This window comes from Coenobita brevimanus, chromosome 115 (genome assembly GCF_032717465.1).
Source record: "Coenobita brevimanus isolate Jiangsu-jjx chromosome 115, ASM3271746v2, whole genome shotgun sequence".
Classification (NCBI taxonomy): domain Eukaryota; kingdom Metazoa; phylum Arthropoda; class Malacostraca; order Decapoda; family Coenobitidae; genus Coenobita; species Coenobita brevimanus.
In genome coordinates this window covers 15,852,162-15,875,644 of record NC_137068.1, presented here as the reverse complement: position 1 = coordinate 15,875,644, position 23,483 = coordinate 15,852,162, and positions in this window count along the sequence as shown.

Below are 23,483 nucleotides of genomic sequence, written 5' to 3'. Positions count from 1 at the left end.
TTTTATATTCAGACTTTTTTTTTTTTTAAATCTTACTGTCTTCCATATCCAAATGTTGGCAATATCAATTCTGAGTGCCCTAAGGAACTTGGATGAAATGACTGATATCAGAGAGTCGGAAGACACTTTATGTAGGGATGGTGCCAACGTTCCCACAAGCACTAACAGACATAATCCTTTGGAAATCCCAAACAAGATTTTTTTTTTTTTCGCACCTAGCCTTCATCCTCATGATTGTCTATGCCTAAAGCAGCTCCCAGTGTAACTAAAATATAATGCACACACAATAAAACAGTCAATAAAAATCCGAATTTCTTCATACTCCTCTTCTTTCATAGACTCCTCTATCGCTAAAGTGGCTAAACCGATCACCTTGGCCATTCCACAGAGGAGTTTCATTTTGCACTGGGTCGAAAGTGCGGTAGAAATTGTCCGAAAAAAGTCAAAGGTAGTAGGTCGGGAATAGGTCAACTTTTACAGTTTTGTAAATGGTAAACTTACGGTTTTGATCCATTTCAGACAAAACTTGGTAGAAGAGTATCATAATGGGCGAACTAAGGGTGAAGTGTTCCAGATATGAGAACAGTAGAACGAAATTTGAAGTATAAGCATAATATTGATGCAGAAGTCCTTACACGAATCACCCTCGCCTCAGTCTCGTTTGTGCATCTCAGATCAGAGTCTCTGAAAACATCAACTTGAGAATCGAGACAAAGGTGTCAGTATATACAGCTGTATGTCTCTCCACCCTCTTATATGGTGCTGAATCCTGGACTGCTTACTACTGTCACATCAAACAGTTTGAGTCTTTTCACATCTGATGCTTACAGCTCATCCTGGGACTCACACAGGAGGATAAAGTCCCTCACTCACAAATTCTCCAGCAGGCAAAGTCAACCAGCATAGAAACCATCTATCTATTTATTGCCAGACGCCTTAATCCCGTAAGGGGTGGACGCAAATAAATCGTCTCCATGTCACCGGTCCCCCGCCATTTTACTGCCCTGCTCCCAGCTCACACACCCCTCTCTCATGTCCTTCCCTTCTCCATCCCTCCATCTCGTTCGTCCTTGGCTTCCTCCTCCCTCTACCTCCCTTCGCCACACTCACATACACTCTTCTCATTAGTCTCTCTCTCTCCATCTTCTCCACATGACCAAACCATGCTGGCTAAAAAACAACTTAGGTAGGTCGGATAAGTGTTTTGCATGCCTGAGCACTGCCTTCCCTGCCAGTGGCCAACTCCCTGCAGCACGTTGCAACCCAGGGGGACAGAAGAAGAGAAATAAAAATCATATAAAGACAACTCATATCAAAAGATCTTGAAACCAATGTATCTGCGAGAAAACAATGGTGAGCCATGTGCAGCGAAGGAACCATTCATCTTGAAGAAACTTGGAACCTGGCCAGAGATGAGCGTAGACAACGGAGGCACAACCAAAACAGTTCTCTCAGCAAACCTGGATTTGACATGCCAACTGTGTGGCAAACTTTGTGGATCCAGAATTGGTCTGCACGGTCACACATGTTGACATCAAAGAATTAGAAACACACCATCTTACTAAATATAGTATTCATCATTCTCCGTAGTAGGACAGCTTTAAGTAAGTGTGTGTTGAAACTTGTCAAAGTAAAGCCCACTTCTGCCACCAAGCTATGTGGAGGAATATTGTACTTGAAATCTTGTCATTAATCATTATTTTCAGGTACACCTGCATAAATTTTCGGGGAAAAAAATGTTTTCATAAAACACTATAACGAGAAAACTTTACAACATATTAAAGTAAATGGTTGTTTTGCTTAAACATTCTCAGTCAAGCTTCCACCTGCAAACCTTACCCATCCATCCTCCCGACTCACTGATCCACATTGTTCTCCCCATCCATCCACCCTGTCCACTCCACCCACCCACCCAGCCCATCCAACCCTCCCACCCATCCTCCCTGCCCATCAACAAAAGGCTCATCCACTCACTTCACATACTTTGCCCAACCTACACCCCATCCACCCCATCTTCCCTGCCCACCCACTCACCCCATCCACCCTTCCATATCCACCCACTCTGCACACCCTATCCACCCTGGCTGCCAACCTACCCACCCACCCGCCAGCCTACCTCACCCACTAACCAGACTACTCCACCCACCCATGCACCTTACCCACTAATTCACCCCAACCACCTACCCACCTGCCAACCAAGCTCCACCAGCAGGATGACTACCATCACACACACACACACACACACACACACACACACACACATAAAGAGGCACAGCTGTTTTTATAGTAAGGAATACGGTATAACACCTTGAATTATGGGTGTTGTAGCTCATTTACTTGTTCAGTTATACAACGTTGCTTGGCTTACAGTGAACGTCTTGGGAACTAACTATCCGTCCACTGAGAGACTGTGCTGTAATAAGTGCAGTTCGCCTCAGTGAACCGTTTATAAAAGGTAGGGAAATAGCGAGCTTTTAACCCCTTCAGTCCCTTGATGTATTTTATTATTATATTGTCTCTATCTTCAGACGATTTATGGTCACATCAGGAAAGACTTTTCCATCTGTGTAAGTGTTAGATATAGTCACATCAGGAGAGACTTTTCTATCTGTGTAAGTGTTAGATATAGTCACATCAGGAGAGACTTTTCTATCTGTGTAAGTGTTAGATATAGTCACATCAGGAGAGACTTTTCTATCTGTGTAAGTGTTAGATATAGTCACATCAGGAAAGACTTTCTACCTGGAAGTGTTAGATATAATCACATCAGGAAAGACTTTTCTATCTGGAAGTGTTAGATATAGTCACATTAGGAGAGACATTTCTATCTGGAATTGTTAGATATAGCTTTCATTTACCTCTTCAGTACAAGAGGTTTCCCCATAGCTGCATAAAAACGTCTCGAGATAACAATCCATATTAATAAGTACGTCACCAGATTCAAGGTGATAATAAAAGAAAGCCACAACTTGGGCAGCCATAGTGTAACATTCCTTAGAAAAGACATGGTTTATGATATATTTCTAAACTATTGTCCTTTGATCTCTTGATGAGCATGCTATTGAAGGAAGGTTAATAATTCAAAATCCAGAGAATTTATCATTTTGGTTTTACTGTTCTAGCCTATAATATTTATGCCAACTCAGAGGCCCATCTCCTATATTTTAAGAATAGTATTATGATAACTATTACTAATGTGGCCAGATTATGGGATGCGAGTCTTCAGCGTTCCAAGACAATAGCCAATGGAGGGAAAGGGAAGGCAGGGAGTGCAGGCAAAATTAACAACACACGCAGTGCAAGGGATCCGCACCCATTCCAGGGACCCTCATTTTGTTTTGATAATGAAATCGTTTGTTTCCCCCATAGGCGGGTGTGGAAGACGGTGGTGGTGGTGATGGCGGTGGTTGTTGTGGGGATGGTGGCTCTGAACTGGTGAGAGATATCAAGAGCTGTCTGCAATCACCAGCCATGCGCACCATCTTCCTTGCTGCACCCTTTGTCGCCTTCACACAGCAGCTCATATGGATGGGGATCACTCTCAACACCAGCAATTTTACCAGGTGACACTGCTGGCACGTATAGTACTGTACAATTCTTCCGTCCTTTCACAGGGTAAGTCTGTCATTGTGAAATAATGGAAGAGGGAGTTGTTACCCTGCCTCCGACACAACTGCCGAAGCTATATTAATTATGTGATCAGTGTACACTGTCTGGGGAAGCTGTAAGTGTTGTTGTTCTCTGCAGACCTGATTCACTTTTTGTTAACAAACTGGAGAAAGAAACACCGATGTAGGACTTAGTGTGTATGGACGTTTCGCCTCATGGCTTCCTCATAATACAATTGCTGAATACACACCACATTTCCTGTATATATACCTTCCTTACCCTACGTGTCCCCCTACCACCCCTAGCCAATACCTCACCCCCCTTACACCCACACTGCAGAAAGTCCCACATCGGTGTTTCTTTTTGCAGACCCTGTAGACAGAAAAAGACCACTGAGACCACTCTGGGGTGCAGCATCTCTTCTTGAAAATCATATTTATCATCATTTACTCCTGTAACTTTTGAAATCTGTCCATATTGATTATTAACACACACACACACACACACACACACACACACACACACACACACACACAAACACGCACACACACGCACACACACATACACGCACACGCACATACACACACACACGCACGTACACACACACACACACACACACACACACACACACACACACACACACACACACACACACACACACACACACACACACACACACACACACACACACACACACACATATAGATAGACAAAGAGAGAGAGAGAGAGAGAGAGGGAGAGATCCCTTTAAGACCCGGCCGCCCAAGAACTGGACACCCTAAGTCCCGGACATTTTGGCCTTGGGTCCATTAGTCCAAGTCTTGGATAATTCCCAAAGATATCCGGACATCTGGGACACCAAAATGGCTAAAAACTTTCAAAATGCACAAAGAAAGCCGATATTTGTTCATCCCTGCTCTAAATTTGCCACATGGTGACGAACAGCTGTGTTTTGGGGCATAGGTCCTCCTCGCTTCCCCAGAGTTGTTTCCCTCCAAATTTCAACCCACAGCTGTTCAAGCCTAACTGTTACAGATATTTTATGAACAGAGGACACAAGTAATCTGGTGTATGGATTATATTTTTTGTTCATTTGGTTTTCCTTCCTTCATTCTGTTATTTAAAAGAAAAATAAATGTCCATTAGAGTGCCCCTGCATCCTCCACATTTCCCGCCTACCTACCATTGTGACTGCACGCCTGTCGCCATGGCTGCCCAGTTGCTCACTCTTGTTGTGGTGCCCTACCTGCTGCTGGCCCTGCTGTTCCTCTGCTGCCTCTTACTCATGTGTGTGATGATGGCCCCACCAGTCCGAGAAGAGGCAATGAGTGGTTCTGACTGGTGAAGAAGAGGGAGATATTGGACAAAGTGAAAGTGGGATGGTCGACCTCCTGCATCCTCCATGAATTCAATCTGGCCCACTCTATCTTGTTCAACATCAAGAAATCCCGGGACAAACTCACCCAGTATACGGCAGACTTCGCATCGAAGATCAAACGCAATGTGCAGAGGAAGATTATGAACCCTCCCATGTTTGCTGAAGTCAAACACTCCACGTTCATTTGGTATCGTCAGCAACGTGCTACTGGTGTGCTGGTGTGTGGTATGGAGCTGAAGGCTGATGCAGAGAAGTTCACAAGGTTCCACAACTCCCCAGACTTCAAGGCATCCGAAGGGTGGGTCTTCGCTTTCAAACTATGACATGGCGTTACGAACCATAAGGCCCATGGTGAAGCTTTGGATGCCAACGAGGAGGGAGTAGAAGAGGTTCGGCAGAAGGTGAAGGGCTTGATGAACAGGGGGGCCTCACTCCCAGTCAAGTCTACAGCACTGACGAAACTGGTCTATTCTATCGCTTGCTGCCAATGAACGCCCCAGCAGAGGAGACAGAAAAGCGTGTACCTGCATGCAAACTCTCCAAGCAGCAGATGTCTGTTTTGTGTTGTGCCAAAGCTAAGGTCATGCACCGGCTCAGGCTCATTACTGTCAGCCATGCAAAGCAGCCTCGGTGCCTTCATGGGATGATGGATGTCCTTCCTGTTGTTGTCAAGGCTTGGTTCACAGCCAAGATCTTCAAAGACTAGTTTCACCAGCACTTCATCAAGGAGGTAATCCGTTTTCAGACAAACACACTGGGAATCCCATGCGACCAGGCAAAGGTTCTCCTTCTCCTGGACGCTGCACCTGCACATCTGTCCAACAAGGAGTTGGTGGCTGAGAATTGCTGCAGTAGGTGCTTGTTTTTACCACTTAATGTGACTGCTCTCCTCCAACCAATGGACTAAAGAGTGATCGTGGCAATGATGAGGCTGTACCGTTGGAAGTTCCTGGACAAGGTGATGGACGAGGACGAGCGCAGGGTGGGACGGGACATGCAAGGCCAGCGGACTTTAGAAAACCTTCGTTGCTACAACCTCAAATCAGCCATCTACAACTGGGCCAGTTCATGGAGGGAAGTCTCTGTCAAGACTCTGGAAAGCAGTTGGTCTCGTCTGTTTCTCAGAGCCAATGTGGTGCATGACTTTCTAGGTTTTGACATGGATGACTTCCAAACTCGTCTTCGTGTGGCTGGTGATGAGGTGGATGTGGACGAAGTGCGTGATTGGTTGGATGACGACGAGGGCGATCCTGGGTATCAGATCATGTCTGATATCGACATTGCATCTTCTGTTGCCAGTACCCAGCTGGAAGATTCCAACAAGGACAGTGATGATGATGCGGACTCCTCTATGCGCACCACTACTACAGCCATTCCCAAGCTGAGTGCACTCTGGGAGCTCATCGAGTTCATTCTTGACTACCTGGAACACCCAGACTGTGACAGGGAGATGGGGCCCCTGGGACTTGTGGAGGAAGTGTGCACTTTTAGGCAGCGCATCATCAATCGCCAGAATCGCCATACCTTTCGTCAATCAACCACTGACAACTCTTTCAGGCCCGTGACCCCCGCCATACCCAGCCCTGGCTCAACACCACTGCCTCACCAAAACCTGCCTTCTACCTCCGAGCCACAGCCCAGCACATCACCCATGATGGAGTCTCCACTGGATGTGAGTTTGTGGCTATCTTCAGAGTCATCTGCAGTGGGAAGCCCATCATCATGTCCCAGTGACGCGCCCCTGGGCCACCTGCAACACCTACTTCTTAGCTCTGACAGTGAATAAACTGCAATACCTCGCCACTAGACCACATGGGAATATACAGTGTTGTGCAGTGTTAAGGACTTTGAATTTAGAGTGCAAAGATTTAAGTGCAGAGTGCAACATTGGCGTATTTCAAGTGTAGTGCAGGTAAGAACTGAATGTGCAGTGTTAAGAAATTAGAATTCAGAGTGCAAAGGATTAAGTGCAGCGCAACACTGGATTATTGTACGTCCTTCAAGTTCACCTTCAACCCCTGTCAGAGCCTGAGAGGAGGTGGCCAAGGACGTGTCGTAAGTACCCTGTACACTGCTAAATATTTTCCTTACTCGCTTCTAATTTCTCATTCTCTGGTTCCTTTTGATTAGTTTATGGTTATCCCTTATTTGTGTGCATAGGGTCTTAGATAGGTGCTGTGCATGTCTGGTAAGGAGTTATTTAGGTGGCTCTCAAAGTTAGGTCAGGTTGGGGTCTATAACTACCTGTCCAGGGGCATGTTTCCCAAGTGCCTGACAAGACAAAGTCCCGGACGTTGCTTTGGCACTATTACGTCGGATCTTGGAGGGATTACTGTATATATATTACTGATTCTCTGCACATAATGGATCGGGTAATTGAGAAAACTATAGAATATAATAAACCACTGTGCTTAGTCTTTTTTTGTTTATAACAAAAAGTCTTTTGACTCATGGAGCACATAGCAACCATAATTTCACTGCGGGAACAAGGACTAAACAAGAACATTGCAAAACTGCTCAAAAACATTGTTATGAAGGCTCACACAATGTAATGTGTTCTCACGCCAAATCATAAAACGCCAGAAAACAGGTTCAGTGTTCAGCAATATTCTCGCAACCTTAACTTTTTACATTTTGATGGTAGAACGTTCAGTTTTTTTCTAGGAAAGATTTTTGAACATAGATTGCGAGTCTTATAATACTTTGACCATATCTATGAAATTAATATTATTTTTTAACTTTATTTTTTATTTTGCTGAACTTGCAACTCGGTTTTTGGCAAAAGTTGATTGCTTAAAAAAAAACAATGTTGTTCAGAATGAAGAAAAGTACCATCTTTATCTATTCTCTATCGCTACTTTAATGGTCACTGCTCCTCTGAACTGTCTGCATGCATTCCTCCACCTCTACGACAGGCGCGTATCACCCGTCTGTAAACCCAAAATCAAGGCCAAAAGCTCTTTCTCAATAGTTGAGTAGTTCTTTTGAGGTGGAGTGAACTTCTTACTGTAATAAGATACAGGGTGTTCAATACCCTGATCATCCTCTTGCAGCAAAACAGCCCCAGCTCCAGTATCACTTGCGTCAACAGCCATCTTAAAATGCTTAACAAAATTTGGAGTAGCGAGCACTGGGTGACTTAATAGGATACCTTTAAGTTTTGCTGAAAGAGGATTCACAGTTATCGGTCCAGACAAATTTAACTCCCTTTTTCAGCAGGTCTGTAAGTGGTGATACAAGATTTAAAAAGTTAAGAACAAATCTCCTGTAATAACCTACCATTCCCAAAAATCTTTGTAGCTCTTTCCTACTTTTAGGTCTGGGAAGAGCACTTATAACTTGAACCTTAGCTGCTGGTGGTGCAACATGTCCATCACCAATTACGTACCCAAGGTACTGAACTTTAGCTTGACCAAACTCACACTTTGATAAATTAGCTACAAGATTAGCCTGAACCAAACGCTCAAGAAATTTACTGACATGGCATAGGTGATCTTTCCAGTTGTCACTGAAGATTAATACATCATCAATATAAACAACACACCCTGCCAAACCCTCTGTTACAACATTCATGAGCTTCTGAAAAGTGGCTGGTGCATTCTTCATACCATATGGCATTACAGAACATGCAAAAGTCTTTCCTAGTGTTACAAAACATGAGATCTCCCTAGCACGTTCAGTCACAGGTACTTGCCAGTATCCCTTTAACAAATCAAACTTACTTATGTACCTAGCCTTTCCGATCTTGTCTATGCAATCTTCCACACGAGGGAGAGGGTAAGTGTCTGTTTTGGTTATCTGATTAACACGTCTGTAGTCGATGCAAAGCCGCTGTGACCCACCTGGCTTAGGGACTAGAGTGACAGGAGAACTCCACTCACTCTGACAGGGCTCAATCATCTTGTGGTCCAACAGGTAGCCAAGCTCCTTCTGGATGAGAGGAACTTTCACTGGGTTCACACGGTAAGGAGGCAGTTTAATTGGCTTTGCTTCTCCAACATCGACATCATGCATCAACACAGTGGTTCTTCCTGGAGTGGCACGGAACACTTGCGGGTACTCCTGCAGTAATGCCGAAAACTCCTGCCTTTCCTCGGGAGGTAGATGAGAAAGCTTAGTCTGGAGATCATTCATGATATCAGGATTCTTCCCCAAACTATCACTCAGGCTCATGCTGCATGGGGGAACTTCACTTGCAGACTCGGGTGGAACAGCTACAGTGCAGACTGGGTCATTTTCGTCCCGCCTGTGATATAACTTTATCATGTTGATGTGACAAAGTTGCTTGTTCTTTCTACGATCTGGTGTGGCGATGACGTAGTTGACATGACTGAGTTTCTTCTCCACGAAATAAGGACCACTAAACTTGGCTTGAAGAGGTTGCCCATGCACTGGTAGCAGAATCAACCTGATCTCTTGGCTGAAAGTGGCGTAACCTGGGCTTCTTATCATACCAAGTCTTCATCTTCTCCTGAGCAGCTCCTAAATTCTCTCTCGCCAGCTGTAAAGCAGTGGACAGCCGTTCTTTGAACTTCATCACATACTCCAGCAGGTTGACGTCATCTTCCTCCGACAGCCAGCATTCCTTGAGTAGGTTAAGGGGTCCTCTTACTTCATGGTCAAACAGTAGTTCAAAAGGTGAGAAGCCCAGTGATTCATCTGGAGATTCTCTTGTGGCAAATACAACGAATGGAAGACCTTTATCCCAGTCTTTCTGATGTTCCAAACAGTATTTCTTGAGCATCGATTTGAGTGTTTGATGATATCTCTCCAACGCTCCTTGGGTCTGGGGATGGTAAGCTGAAGACGTGATCTGGGTGATGCCCAACTCTTTCAGAGACTGCTTGAAAACATTTGACATGAAATTACTTCCCCGGTCTGACTGTACCTCCTTGGGCAGACCAAACTTGGTGAAGAACCCTAGCATTTCCTTAACCACGTTCTTTGCTGAGATATTTCTAAGTGGAATGACTTTAGGATAACGAGTAGCCATATCAATCAGGGTCAACACATAAGAAAATCCTGAAGAAGTCTTAGGAAGAGGACCCACAATATCCACCAACACACGGGTGAATGGCGCCTCAAAAGGAGGAATGGGAACTAGAGGTGCAACCTTTTCGGTCTGATTACACTTCCCCACAACTTGACAGGTGTGACAAGACTTACAATACCAGGAAACATCCCTGAAGATACCTGGCCAGTAGAAGTGTTTCAAAATGCGTGCCACAGTCTTCCTCACTCCAAGGTGTCCTGCCAAACTGGAATCATGAGCCACTCTAATGATATCCTGCCTACAAACACGAGGGATGACAACTTGATGTACAACCTCCCATTCACAGTCGGCTGATGCTGTTGGGGGTCTCCACTTCCTCATAAGTACTCCTGACTTTATATAATAACAAGTAGAAGCACCAGCTGACTCTTCCTCACTGCAAGCAGAGTTAGCTAGACCTTTCAACTCAGGGTCAGCAACCTGCAACTCAACCAACTCTTGACGAGACAAATTATCAACACTACGCGGTACTGCCTCATCTGGTGAGTGGTCCAAATTAGCAAGAAAAGTGTCAGCTAGGATAACATCATCATCATCATTATCCTCAAAGTCACCAGTAACTTTAGACTTAGCCCTAGTGACAGCACATGCAGAGAACACATCAGGGACATCACAATCCTGGGTCGCAGCCACTGGCTCACTAGACAACTGAGGAGCTGGACACACTTGACTTGCACCAATGTCATTTCCAAGTAAGAAAGTTACACCTGACATTGGGAGTGTCTCAACCAACCCAACCATAACGGAACCATTAACAAAACCAGACTCTAAATTCACTCTGCACAGAGGAACAGAGAAGTAATTATTCCCTACACCTTGTAAGATTACAGTTTCATCAGAGGAATTAACATTAGAGCCTAGAACACTGGTCAGCATAAGGGATTGGCAAGCACCTGTATCACGATATATTTTAACTGATTTCCTGTCATTACTGTCCAGAGGACTGACAAAACCATCAGACAGGAAATTAGCACATGAACTCTTGAGAGTGTCACCCACATTACTGCTCAAAAGAAGAGCTTCATCATAAGAATTTAATTTACCCCTCAAAGCAGGTTCAGCTAACTCAGTTAAAGAATTCTGGGAACTCTCAAGGGTGGACACTAGACCAATTGACTGAATATTTAAAGACTCCTTTTTGTTCAGATCACGCTGTCTCCTGAAACATTTCTCCGTAGTATGACCAAGCTACTACAATAAGTACATTTACTTTTCTGAAATCTAGAGGTGAAGCTGGTATTTAATTCCTGAGAAACATCATCTTTATTCTCTTTCCTGTTACCTGTACTCTGAGTAGAGGCAACGTACTTACTCTCAGCTTTCCTTTTTTCTTTAGAATATCTCTTGTGAGTGAGAACATATTCCTCAGCTAAAACTGCAGCATCAGACAAATTATCTATTCTTCTCTCATCAAGATATAGGCTTACATCATTATTAATACACCTTTTGAAGTCCTCCAGCAAAATCATCTGCTTAAATTTACCAAAATCAGAATCCACATTCTTAAAATTTAACCACTGCTCTAACAGATCTTCTTTGATTTTTGCATACTCAACATGGGATTGCTTATCTTGCTTATAAGTTGTCCTAAATTTTACTCTATAGGCTTCAGGAACAAGCTCATAGGCCTTAAGAGTAAAGCTCTTAACTACATCATAATTATCACATTGATCCTGAGGCAAAGATGCATAAGTTACTTGAGCTTTACCAGTGAGAACAGTTTGAAGGAGTACTGGCCAATACTTTTTGGGCCAATTAAAACCTGTAGCTACCCTCTCAAACAACTGAAAATAATTTGTTAAATCAGATTCATTAAAAGGAGGGACAAGTTTAACATTTTTAGCCACATCAAAATCATCAGAGCTAGATGATCTAGTTCCACCTTGTTTCATGCGATACTCATGGTCTGCCTGAATCCTAGCTAGTTCAATTTGTGCCTGAACCTGTACCTGTGCCTCTTGAATACGAGCCTGAGACTCAGCCTCCTTAGCACGTGCCTGAAACTCAGCCTCCTTAACACGAGCCTCCTGCAGAGCTAGCTGTAACTTAGCTATTTCAATCTGCGTTTGCTCATTTGGAGGAGTTACATTAAACAAGCTTTTATTAATCATGCCAACAATTTGATCTTTAGAATGATGAGAGCGAACAGCAATTCCCAATTGTTGAGCAACAAGCTTAAGTTCATTCTTTGTTCTGTTTTCTACATCACACACTGTTTGCACAATTGACAAAAAATCTTTGGCTTCATCAAGAGTAGTAATAGTAGACATCATGAATAAATCACAGTCACAAAATATCAAGCAATATCCTTATGATAATATCCTGAATATCCTGATAAGAGGTCGCCAAATTTATGTTACAGAACAGAGAAAACTGTCCCGCAAAGTTCCAGGTTCAAAACAAAAGAGTTAGGTAAAATTACAAGTTAAAGTATAATGCTTAAACTAATAACTAAACATTCAGGACTCATAAGGATAATGTAATGGCAAAAACAGGTTAAATATATGGTTAACTGCAATAGCCTCTATTAACACGAAATTAGCAAGAGTAAATTTATCTAAGTCAGCCCTGATAAAATGAGAAAACCGGATAATGCTCAGTGAATGCAAGATATATTATTACAGATACAAAATATTATTAATACTGGCTGACACCAAAAACACATGAATCACAAAAACCTCACTAGGCCTACGAATTAACACCTTATGCTACACAGTAAAAGACAAAATGCAATAACACTTATACTCAAATTACACAGCTGCTAGATGGTTGGAGACTTCCTGAGCACTCATAATAATAACAACTGTACAGGGGAGGACAGAGATGTGAACAAAATGAGGAGTAGATCTAAGTGGCAATTAATACAGAGACTGAGCTCATTATATAGGGGCTGGCAGAGCTTGATACAACTTGTAAGAAGGACGCGCAAATGAAGCCATAGGGGACAAAGAGTTGACACTCCTGCTCTGAACAACAGAAAGAACGACTCACTCTACTATAAGGGTAGAAGGGGGAAGTGAGGTAGAACACGCTCGTGATCAAACATGCAGCATACTGTACGTTAGAATTACACAAAGGATGATGAAATCATAGGCTATGTAACAATATATATATATATATATATATATATATATATATATATATATATATATATATATATATTGTTACATAGCCTATGATTTCATCATCCTTTGTGTAATTTTAACGCACAGTATGCTGCATGTTTGATCACGAGCGTGTTCTGCCTCAGTCCCCCCTTCTACCGTTATAGTAGAGTAAGTCGTCCTTTCTGTTATTCAGTGCGGGATTGTCGACCGTTTGTCCCCATCGCTTCATTTGCGCGTCATTATTACAAGTTGTATCAAGCTCTGCTAGCCCCTATATAATGAGCTCAATCTCTGCATCATTGCCACTTAGATCTGCTCCTCATTTTGTTCACATCTCTGTCCTCCCCTGTACAGATATTATTATTGTGAGTGCTCAAGAAGTCTCCAACCATCTAGCAGCTGTGTGTAATTTGAGTATAACTGTTGTTGCATTTTTTCTTGTACTGTATAGCATAAGTTTAATTTGTAGGCCTAGTGAAGTTTTTGTAATTCATGTAGGGTTCTTTATGTCAGTCATTTTTTATAATAGTTTGTATCTGTAATTATTTATCTGGCATTCACTGAGTATTATCTGGTATCTCATTTTATCAGGGCTGACTTAGATAAATTTACTCTTGCTAATTTCGTGTTAATAGAGGCTATTGCAGTTAACCATATATTTAACCTGTTTTTGCCATTACATTATCCTTATGAGTCCTGAATGTTTTATTGTTAGTTTGAGCATTAAACTTTGACTTGTAATTTTACCTAACTCTTTGTTTTGAACCTGGAACTTTACGGGACAGTAGTGATTTTTAGTATTCTCACTTAAAGTGTACATTATCTTTCTCTGTTCCGTAACAATATATATATATATATATATATATATATATATATATATATATATATATATATATATATATATATATATACACTATACAGTTCACTCTGGTAGAAGTGTGCGAGAATTTCTCGGTAACACTTTCGACACAAGGATTGGAAGAAGGGCTATTGTTGAATGAAATAGGACTTGCGAAATGTGTACAAATTACTTGTAACAAACTAAAATTGGCAGGTTATATATTGCATTCTCCGTTGTTATAACAGAAACAATGCACATCTTGTCATAATAACTAGTAAGAAAATATATAGTAAATTAACACTGTACTTGTCTGATTTTACGAAATATTAGTTTTGTCTTTTGCACTTTATGCAAAACCTTTGAGAGCAACAGTGCTGGTAATGGTTCACAAAACTGTATGCTTTATTGATAATGCTACCTACTGCCTTGTTATCAAACATTTCACTGTTGACTACATTTCTACCTTCCTTCCAGCCTCTTTTGTACTTTATTGATATAGATGTCTTTTGTGCTAATACAATGATGACTGCCTAACTGTGAGAGGAATATGCTATTTTTCTGGTCATTTCTTTTTAAATGCATTTCCAGGAAATTTCCTGCAAATGCTGTCACTTGCTTTCCATTCATCAGCACAAGATGATTTATATATTATCATAGCCAGTATATTAGGTTGTGTATTAGCTTGTGTAGTTTTATGATGTATGATTAATCAATAAGTTGGCTTAAGTTTTATGGTGTGAAACTGTCAAAAATAAATTATATGTGAAACCAACTTTGTCAACTAGGTAAATGACAATAAGCAGGCAGTTCAATATAATCCTCCCTCTTCTTCCCCCAGTACAAGTTCCCATCAGTATGTAGTGTTTATTTGTATGTCTTTGTAACGAATAACGCCTATCGACGCCACGAGGATTGCTGAGGCAGAGAATTCGGTATAAATCCACATTCTGTTCTTTCCCCAGCACAAATCCCCACCAATACGTAGTGTACATCAGTGTGTCGGAGTTTGTGTCCTCGTGCTTGGCTTTGGGTTTAAGTCAGAGGATTGACAGACGCATGATGGTCACTGGAGGTCTACTGCTTCCTGCTGTACTGCTTCTGCTGAGTCTCATAGTTCCTGATGGTGAGTGAGGCTGAGTTGTACTTACAATTAATCCGAGTCACTGTAAGACGATGCTGGAGAGAGTCACCTTCATGTAGTGGTACTAACATAACCGGGTGGTTCAATTACCTGGTTATACAAACGTTGGTTATACAAACTTCCTTCATCTACTTCCCTGTCCCCCAAATGGAGGATGGTGGACTGCAGGAGAGGCCAACTTCTGTTTGCAGTCAACTGCAGTCAGCTACTACTACTACTACTACTACTACTACTACTACTATTACTACTACTACTACTACTACTACTACTTCTGTCAGATGATTATATGGTCATCTATACACTTTTTTACTCTAAGCTGGCCTAAAATGGCCATCACTTCATCTTGAATGCTGAGGTGCAAGACAGAATACCACAAGAATATAATGCTTGTCGCAAAATAGTGGTATGGGAAGGATATAGAGCCGTACTAGTCTTACTCTGCCACTGACCTACGTGAAATAAGCTGCAAAGGGACGAAAATCTGGGCCAAATTAAGGGAAAATAACCCTAGTACAGTGGTGAAGGAGCTGATGTTGTATGATGTCTGCTGCTGAGTATGATGGTCCCATATGGTTGGTGATGCTGACTCGGACTGTTGTTTTATCTTTGCTAATGCCAGATGATAATATTTAGTTTAGCAGGGGTCCTTTGTAGTAGGTAAATTTTCATCTGTCGGAACTGGGCCATATTCACAGTTTGAATACTAAGCTGTTGCAGTTGATATGATGAGCTTTAGATATGTTGCAGAAATGAGCGTCCATGGTAACCAGTCAGATAATTTCATTCATACTAAATGCTCTGAACTCTCCAACTCAAATTCCTTCCGCTCCTTCTGGTACCTTGTTAAAAACCTTTCTGACAGCCCTACCTCATCACCCTTCCCACCTCTTAGCCACTATGATGGCTCTGTAGCTGCTTTTTCTACTGATAGAGAAAAACTTCACTTAAACTTTCTCCTCCTGTTCCATCTTAAACAATTCCTGTGCTGTTCCTCCATCACTTCTGTCCTCTGACTTCCTGGTGGCTGATATCAAAATATCTTCAACTGATGTATTTTCTGCCATCATTGACCTCAGTACTAACAAGGCCTGATGGGGTCCCTCCTGTTATGCTCAAGAACTGGGCTTATTTGTTTACACCCTGCCTAGGTAAACTCTTTCATCTTTGTCTGTCAACTTGTACTTTTCCTTCCCGCTGGAAGCTTGCCCTCATTCAGCCTGTCCCAAAGAAGGGTAACAAAACCCAGCCCTCTATCTTCCAATTGCTTTAACAACCTGTATTTCAAAAAGTTTAGAATCTATTCTTAACTAAAAAATATATATATTAAAGCACATTTCCTATCACAACCTTCTTTCCGATCATCAGTATAGGTTCCACCAGGGATGCTTACCTACTTTTCAAACTCCTGTCATCCTCCTTTTGGGACTCCGGCAAATGGTTTGCCATTGCACTCGACATCTCAAAGGCTTTCAATCGAGCCTGACACATATCTTTAATTTCCAAACTGCCCTTTCACGGTTTGTGTCCTTCTATCTGTGCCTTTATCTCTAATTTCCTCTCTGGTCGTTCTATAGCTGCTGTTGTAGATGGCCACCGTTCTTCTTCTAGAGCTATCAATATTGATGTTCCTCAGGGCACTGTCCAATCACCCATTTTCTTCCCTCTATGCATCAATGACCTTCTAAGCTGTGCACATAATCCATTCCAGTCATTGAAATAAGGATTAGTAGGACACTCGTCTCACCATAACAGCTCCCTGCCTTTCGTGGTTGTATGTAAAATGAAAGACATTATATTCAAAACATGGTGGTATGGTGCTAGTATGTGGCAGAGGTGAGATGTTAGTGGATGGTTGTAGTGAGGTTCAGGACCCTTGCCCCATCTTACCAACTTCCTACTATCTTGGGCCAGATTAATTATCGACATTTTGTTTATGTCCTACTGGTGTGTACCACATTAGGACAATAATATATTTCTATAGAATTTATTCGTGACTAGTACCAGATTCTAGTGTTACTCTGTTGTTCCATTTCAACATTAGATCTGAAATGGTGGCAACTTTAGGCCAAGGTATAGCAGGGGTGGAGTATTCGTATTCAATATTCGTATTCGAATACTGTATTTATGTTTATTCCTATTCGTATTGAAAGTATTATTAGATATCAAGGTATTCACAATCATATTTCAATATTTGGCCAAAGATTCGTATTCGTCGAATAGTCTGACGAATAGGAGTAGATTTTTTACTAAAAATAACCACCCACTTGACTGCTAACTTCAGTCTGAATGCATAAAGAGGTACAGTAGACCCTTGCTTAATTGCACCTCGCTGGACCGCACATCGGATTTAATAAACACTTTGAGGGCCTCGGACTGACCATCGTATATATCGGATACCATCCAGTAAATGACTGAAACCACCCGGACCTACTGGACAACTATGGGCCCACTGGACTACATATATTTTTTTCATTTTAACGTATACTATTTATTACATGGTGCATATGGCGCAGGCCTACCGGATCACTTCCATTGTGTGGGGTGACCCAGAACGCAGTTACCAATGCTGGTGACACTTTTCCCACTTGCATTGGCTAGTCATGAAGAATTGCCATGACAAGGATGTGAAATTATGGGCCAAGATATTGTAAAACGGGTAGAGTTCTCATTTTTAGTACTGGAATATGCTATATTACTAAGTTATTTTCCATTATGTATTTGAAATCCCACTTCATGGAGCACTGAACATACTGGATAATCGGTAGGTTGGATCTGACTTCCCCCCAACTGGTCCGGTATAGAGAGGATCTACTGTCTGGAATGTGGGCTGACACAGCATTACAATAAAATGGAATGCGGTGTAAACTGCGTGAAGCTGGTGTTGCATAACATGTCCAGTATGTTCGGGTTGGAATGCCAAACGTGTCCTGTGTGCGTTGGTACGGAGTGCAGACAGGTGAGATGTCGGTAATTAGTCAGTGAGCGGCTCTGTCTTCTGTCACCCACACGACAGATACGTTGTGTGAGTCTGAATTTGTGAGTGAGTTGAAAATCGTAAAGCCAGGACCCGGAGCGTGAATTCGTGATCTTAGTTTCAGGCAGTAAATTATGCTAAGTTAAACAGATAATATCTGCATATATAACTGTTTACAAAGAATTACGTTATTAAGATGATGGGCATAATCACTGTATGAAGTAGAATGTACTTGTGTATGGATAATTATATTCATTTTAAAACATTTATTCTCTGTCCAGGTTCTATAATTTTAACTCATAAAGTGACTATTGGCATTTTTATCAGTAACATTATGGTTCGTTTAACTATCCAGAAATTATTGTCATCTCAGCAGTCATCAGTGGTGTACGAACATTTCATTATCCCTCAAGTAAGAAGTGGTGCCATCAGACCACGCTGCAAATATTGTGGAAAAAAAAAAAAATCACCTTCAGGAACAACTATGTCTAACCTACTGTAGCATCTAAAGGTACGTTTGCTCAGCTACTGGTGTAACATTTCTTAAGCAATGGACTGCTGGATTTTCGGCAGAGGATTTGAAGTTTTTTTCCGCATGTGAAGGTGATATTATTAAAGTCCTATTCCATGAGGTGGACTCTAAAATAATTCATTTCCTCAACTCACTGCTGCATATATGTTTATGCAACGTGGGTGTGGGGGAGGGGGGACATCCCATGAAATAGAGAAAGGTATCACACAAAAGGAGGGGACCAAGTCTCACGGGTCTCAATGATCCAATGTAAAGTGATTCTGCATAGCATTTTTAGTAGTAACTGATGAGAAAAGTGGAGGGAGGGAGGGATGCAATCATCATGACAACTATAATTTTGTCCAGGGGAGTTAGTGTCATCATAATGATGACTTTCGGCACACGGAGGGTAAAGTAATTCGGTTTTGGAGGTCATTATAAATATAACATTCATTGCCTGTTTGATAAATACCTGTTTAATGACATGCATACGAGTAGATGAATTATTTAGGTATAGATTATTTTTGTAGACTTCAATTGTTGATGGCTAGAAGTTGAAGTATTAGTACCAGACTGGTGGAAATAACTTCAGTTTCAAGGAAAGTGGGTTTCTGAAATCTAATGCCGATCTGTCGACTTTCACGTAAAATAGCTAAATTTATCATTCTGGTAAATATTACCATCCTCATCAGAAGCCAGTGTCGTTATGTTACCTTTTCTTTATTTTTTCCTTTCACTGCACTTTATAGGCAAATTTCCAATGGTACAGTACAATACATGATTAATTTTATCTTTTGGGTTGTGACATCTGAAATAAGAAAAAAAAAATAAGCACATACTCAAACTGGAAGCAAACCTGCAGTCAGTGTTGTTAGAGCTATGGTTTTCGTTCTCTTTATCTTCGGCGTAATCATGCGTCAGTGCTGTTGTAAAGGTCTGAGGCTGGTCCTTCTGCATCTTCTAGTATGATTCAGTCCACAATTCCATCTACCTGGAAGGGGACAGAACCCTTCAAACCTTCGCACCTAAGTCTGAAGCTTATTAGCGACAAAACTGTCGCTCTCATTCTTGGAACCCTACAACCACTGTACAGTGGAGCTTCGATATGTTATCCGAAGTCGCAGCCAATTGTCAACAACTTTGCTTAAAGACAAATGTGAAGAACACCAACAAAGTGTTATCTCTATAACGAAACTTGTCCCTTACATTAATATTACTGTAGGTATATGGAGTAACAGACAAAGGCGTAGCTTTCAAGGAGTGACTGCCCACTTCACGCATGACTGGAAGCTACACTCTATGTTATCCTGTCGTAAATTTACAGGTCGTCACACTTTAGAGAATATCCATAGTCACTTTGAGGATGTAGTTAATTCCTTTAAGATCACCAACAAAGTGTCTTATGTAATCACTGACAATCCATTAAACAGGATTAAAGCTCTCTGCTTAGCCCCCAGAAAGCAAGAACATCATATTCTACGGATAGATAGGTCTAATAGTAGTTCAGTGAATGACTCAGAAACAGAGAGTGAACCTCTAGATGGAAAAAACTCTTCAGATGGTGTATTCAGTTTCCTTCCTGAACATGGCCCCTGTTTTTCACACACTCTGCAGGGTGATTTTAAAAATGGAATGAGGGAAGACGGATCACTACATAAGGTTGTATCAAAGGTGTCTGCTCGAGTAGCGAATGTCAGAAAATCTACTCATGCAACAGATATGCTAGAGGGAGAGGCCAGACTTCAGACAACAGCACCAACACAATGGAATTCTGAAATTAATGTGCTTTAGTCAATAATGAAATATCCTGAAGAAAAGTTGGACAAACTAGGAGCTACTGTATCAAAACCTACTTATGATCAGTCTGTGCTTACTGAACTGGTAGCAATCTTTGCACCTCTTGCTGAAGAAACAAATTTCACACAAGATCAAAACATTGTCACATCTAGCTATGTCATACCATGTGTCTTAGAAGTGAAGTAAGAGTTCAATATCATACTGTGAAGATAAAACTGTCATCTTGTACTAAAACTTAAACAGTCAATCCAAACTCGGTTGATGCCGTATGAACAGCGTTCTGTCTTCCGTTTAGCTGCTGCCTTAGACACCAGGTTTAAACATACTGTAATTAGGGCAGTAATATTCCATGTACATATGACTTTACTTGCAGGCTGTTAATGCAAGAAACTGAAAAGCTGGAAGAAATATTACACCTGACATAGGAAATTCGCGAGTGAACTGTTTAGCTTTATGGCCACACCTAGTCAACCAGTTCTGCCTACTTCATCACCTGTGGAAGCAGAGCTGAAAAACTATTTATAAATTCCCCCCTCCTTGGAAAACAACTCACTGCAATATTGGAAAGCTCATGAGACTGATTGTCCATTTACCTATCAGGACTAGCCAAGTACTATCTAAGTGTTCCAACCTCCTCTGCTCCAACGGAGTGCACATTTAGTACTGAGGAGAAGATATGCTGGAGCAAACGTTGTGGGCTCAGTGATAAGACTTTTGAGATGTTAATGCCCAATACATTTAATGGACAGTTGTCTGAGGAACAAGAGTATCGGTATGCTTTCTGGTTGGAGAAATAATTGCATTTTTAAAATGTTACACATACAAAACTAATACATTATTTTTTCTCGAAATACCATTCGTCATTTAATATACCATGAGGTTGTAATGTTCATGCATTAGGTAAATTTATCCGAAAATCTCTTTTTCTCTTACCTTTCATCCATTCTCCTTGACCACATTACCATGAATTTTGATATAGCTGCATAATAGCACCATTTTGTTTTATATAAACATGGAATTATTAGAAAATATTACAAGTTTGAGAAACAAGTCAGGCCTTCAAGATGAGACTTGGCTTAGTGGTATATCTTATGCTGTGTCTGTTGTAACTAGCCTACTAACCCCTTAAAAGCGGCCGTGAACAGTCGACTTCCCCCGAGTGGCGGGGTTGTATCGCGGTCTGAGTACCTGTAGGAAAATATTAACCAAAAATCAGAGGTTAACCCTAGAACATTATACTTGGTTTTGCTGATAGTACTTACATTCAGCTTTCTCCAGAGACAGGTGTTGAGCCTTCGTGGACTACCCAAGGACTTGTGGAGACTTGCAAAGTTGGGTAACCAAATCTTCACTTTCACACCTCCAGCAACCCGGTTTCCCCTCTACCACAGCCTCATTCTGTCACAGTAAACTTTATACTACAACGTAAAGGTAGTTTGGAATCCGTATTTGTACAATAAGCACTGAAAATAAGGCTAAAATCAACGGAGCATACGGCCGACATGCAGCGCGGCGACGGTCTTCCCGTCACTCAACAAACATTTTCCATTTTCACAGCTAAAAACATGTATACTACATTATTTTCAATCATATTACTTCCCAAAAGATCACTGCGGCGCGCTTTTTATTCTGCCTTACGCCCATCACTTTATTCTCGTTCCTGTCGGCCACTTACACTGACTCGGAAGAGCTAGAACTCGCCATAATGTCACTTTGAAAGCCTGCGGTAAACTGATGCTAAACAGGGGCAAACCGTGCGAAAAAAAACTAGTGTTACAACTGGGGAAACAAGCGTTTCCTATTAGCATAAACTGCTTGTGAGAGGAGAGCGCAGATTTACAGTTCTGAGCAGTCAGAGCGCTGCCATGTATCACAGCCTGGCTGGCCGGGCCGTGGTGGGGGGGGAGGGGGGAAAAACGCGATACTTGGCAACAACGGAGGTCAGTAATACAAAGGTAAAGAATGCTAATTGTAGCTAAAGGGTGGTGGTACTGATAGAGAATACCAGCTGGAGCCTGCCTGCCCGCGGTTATTCAGAATTTACTAGAATTGCAAACACAACGCTCCGCCGTTATGTCCTTTTCGCTAAGCGTCGCAAACGCGATGATCTGCATTTAAAGGGAAAGCATAAATTGTCTCGTCTGCTGAAAAAAAAAAAATAAATAAATAAATCAGTAATTGTAAGATATGTGCTGCACGAGATGTTTGGCAGGTAGCACTTGCAGGTGCGACCGTTATGTAACAGCCCACAGAGGGCCAGTCTATTGCTAGCAGAATAAAGGGGTACACGCATTCCAGAGGTCTGCTTACCCTACAACTAATTAGCTGGTAAACCAACATGTGATTTTGTGATACGGACTGACACCAGGGACTCAACCGGTATGCCTTATTCCAGCAGGACATCTCCAGTGTCTGCCAGAGGACACCAAACTCCCACAGAGGCATGGTCCAGACACCTTCGTGATTTGCTGTCCCAAGCTCGGAGTTTATTGTCCTCCCAATGGATGGCCATAGAGTCCCTCCAGGCAGACCTTCTTGTGTCTCCAGCAGCGGCCAAGTGACCCCACAGCCCCCCGTCCCTGCTGTGGAAGCTCCTAAGAAGTGTGAATTTGAGATGTCCTCTGTCGCTTTCAGGTCTTGGCATTGGTCCATGACATGCTGGTTGAAGCTCTGCAGAATCACGCAATCTGATGCCTCTCAGCACGTCCACTTCCAGTGTGTGCCGGCTCTTCAAGGAGCACTGGATGCCAGATATATCGATGCCCTGTGGGAGACCACGTCTACAAACGAGACCCTGGACGGGATGGGCACCCTCGTACTTCGTTCTTCTAACCAAGCAGTACAGTGGACAAAGTTCTTTAACGTACTACAAGGTCAGGGGGAATCTGTTAGTGAGTATTTCATAAAATCCGCCCAGAAGGCCGCAGACTGTGCATTCAGGTGCCCAAATTGAGTGATTTAGCCATTTATATGGTTCTGCACAAGCTCATGGTGGGTCTGAGTGATCAGGCATTGAAAAGGCATGTGTACCAAAATTGTGATTCGTAAGCGAGTGTTGATGCCCTGAAGTCA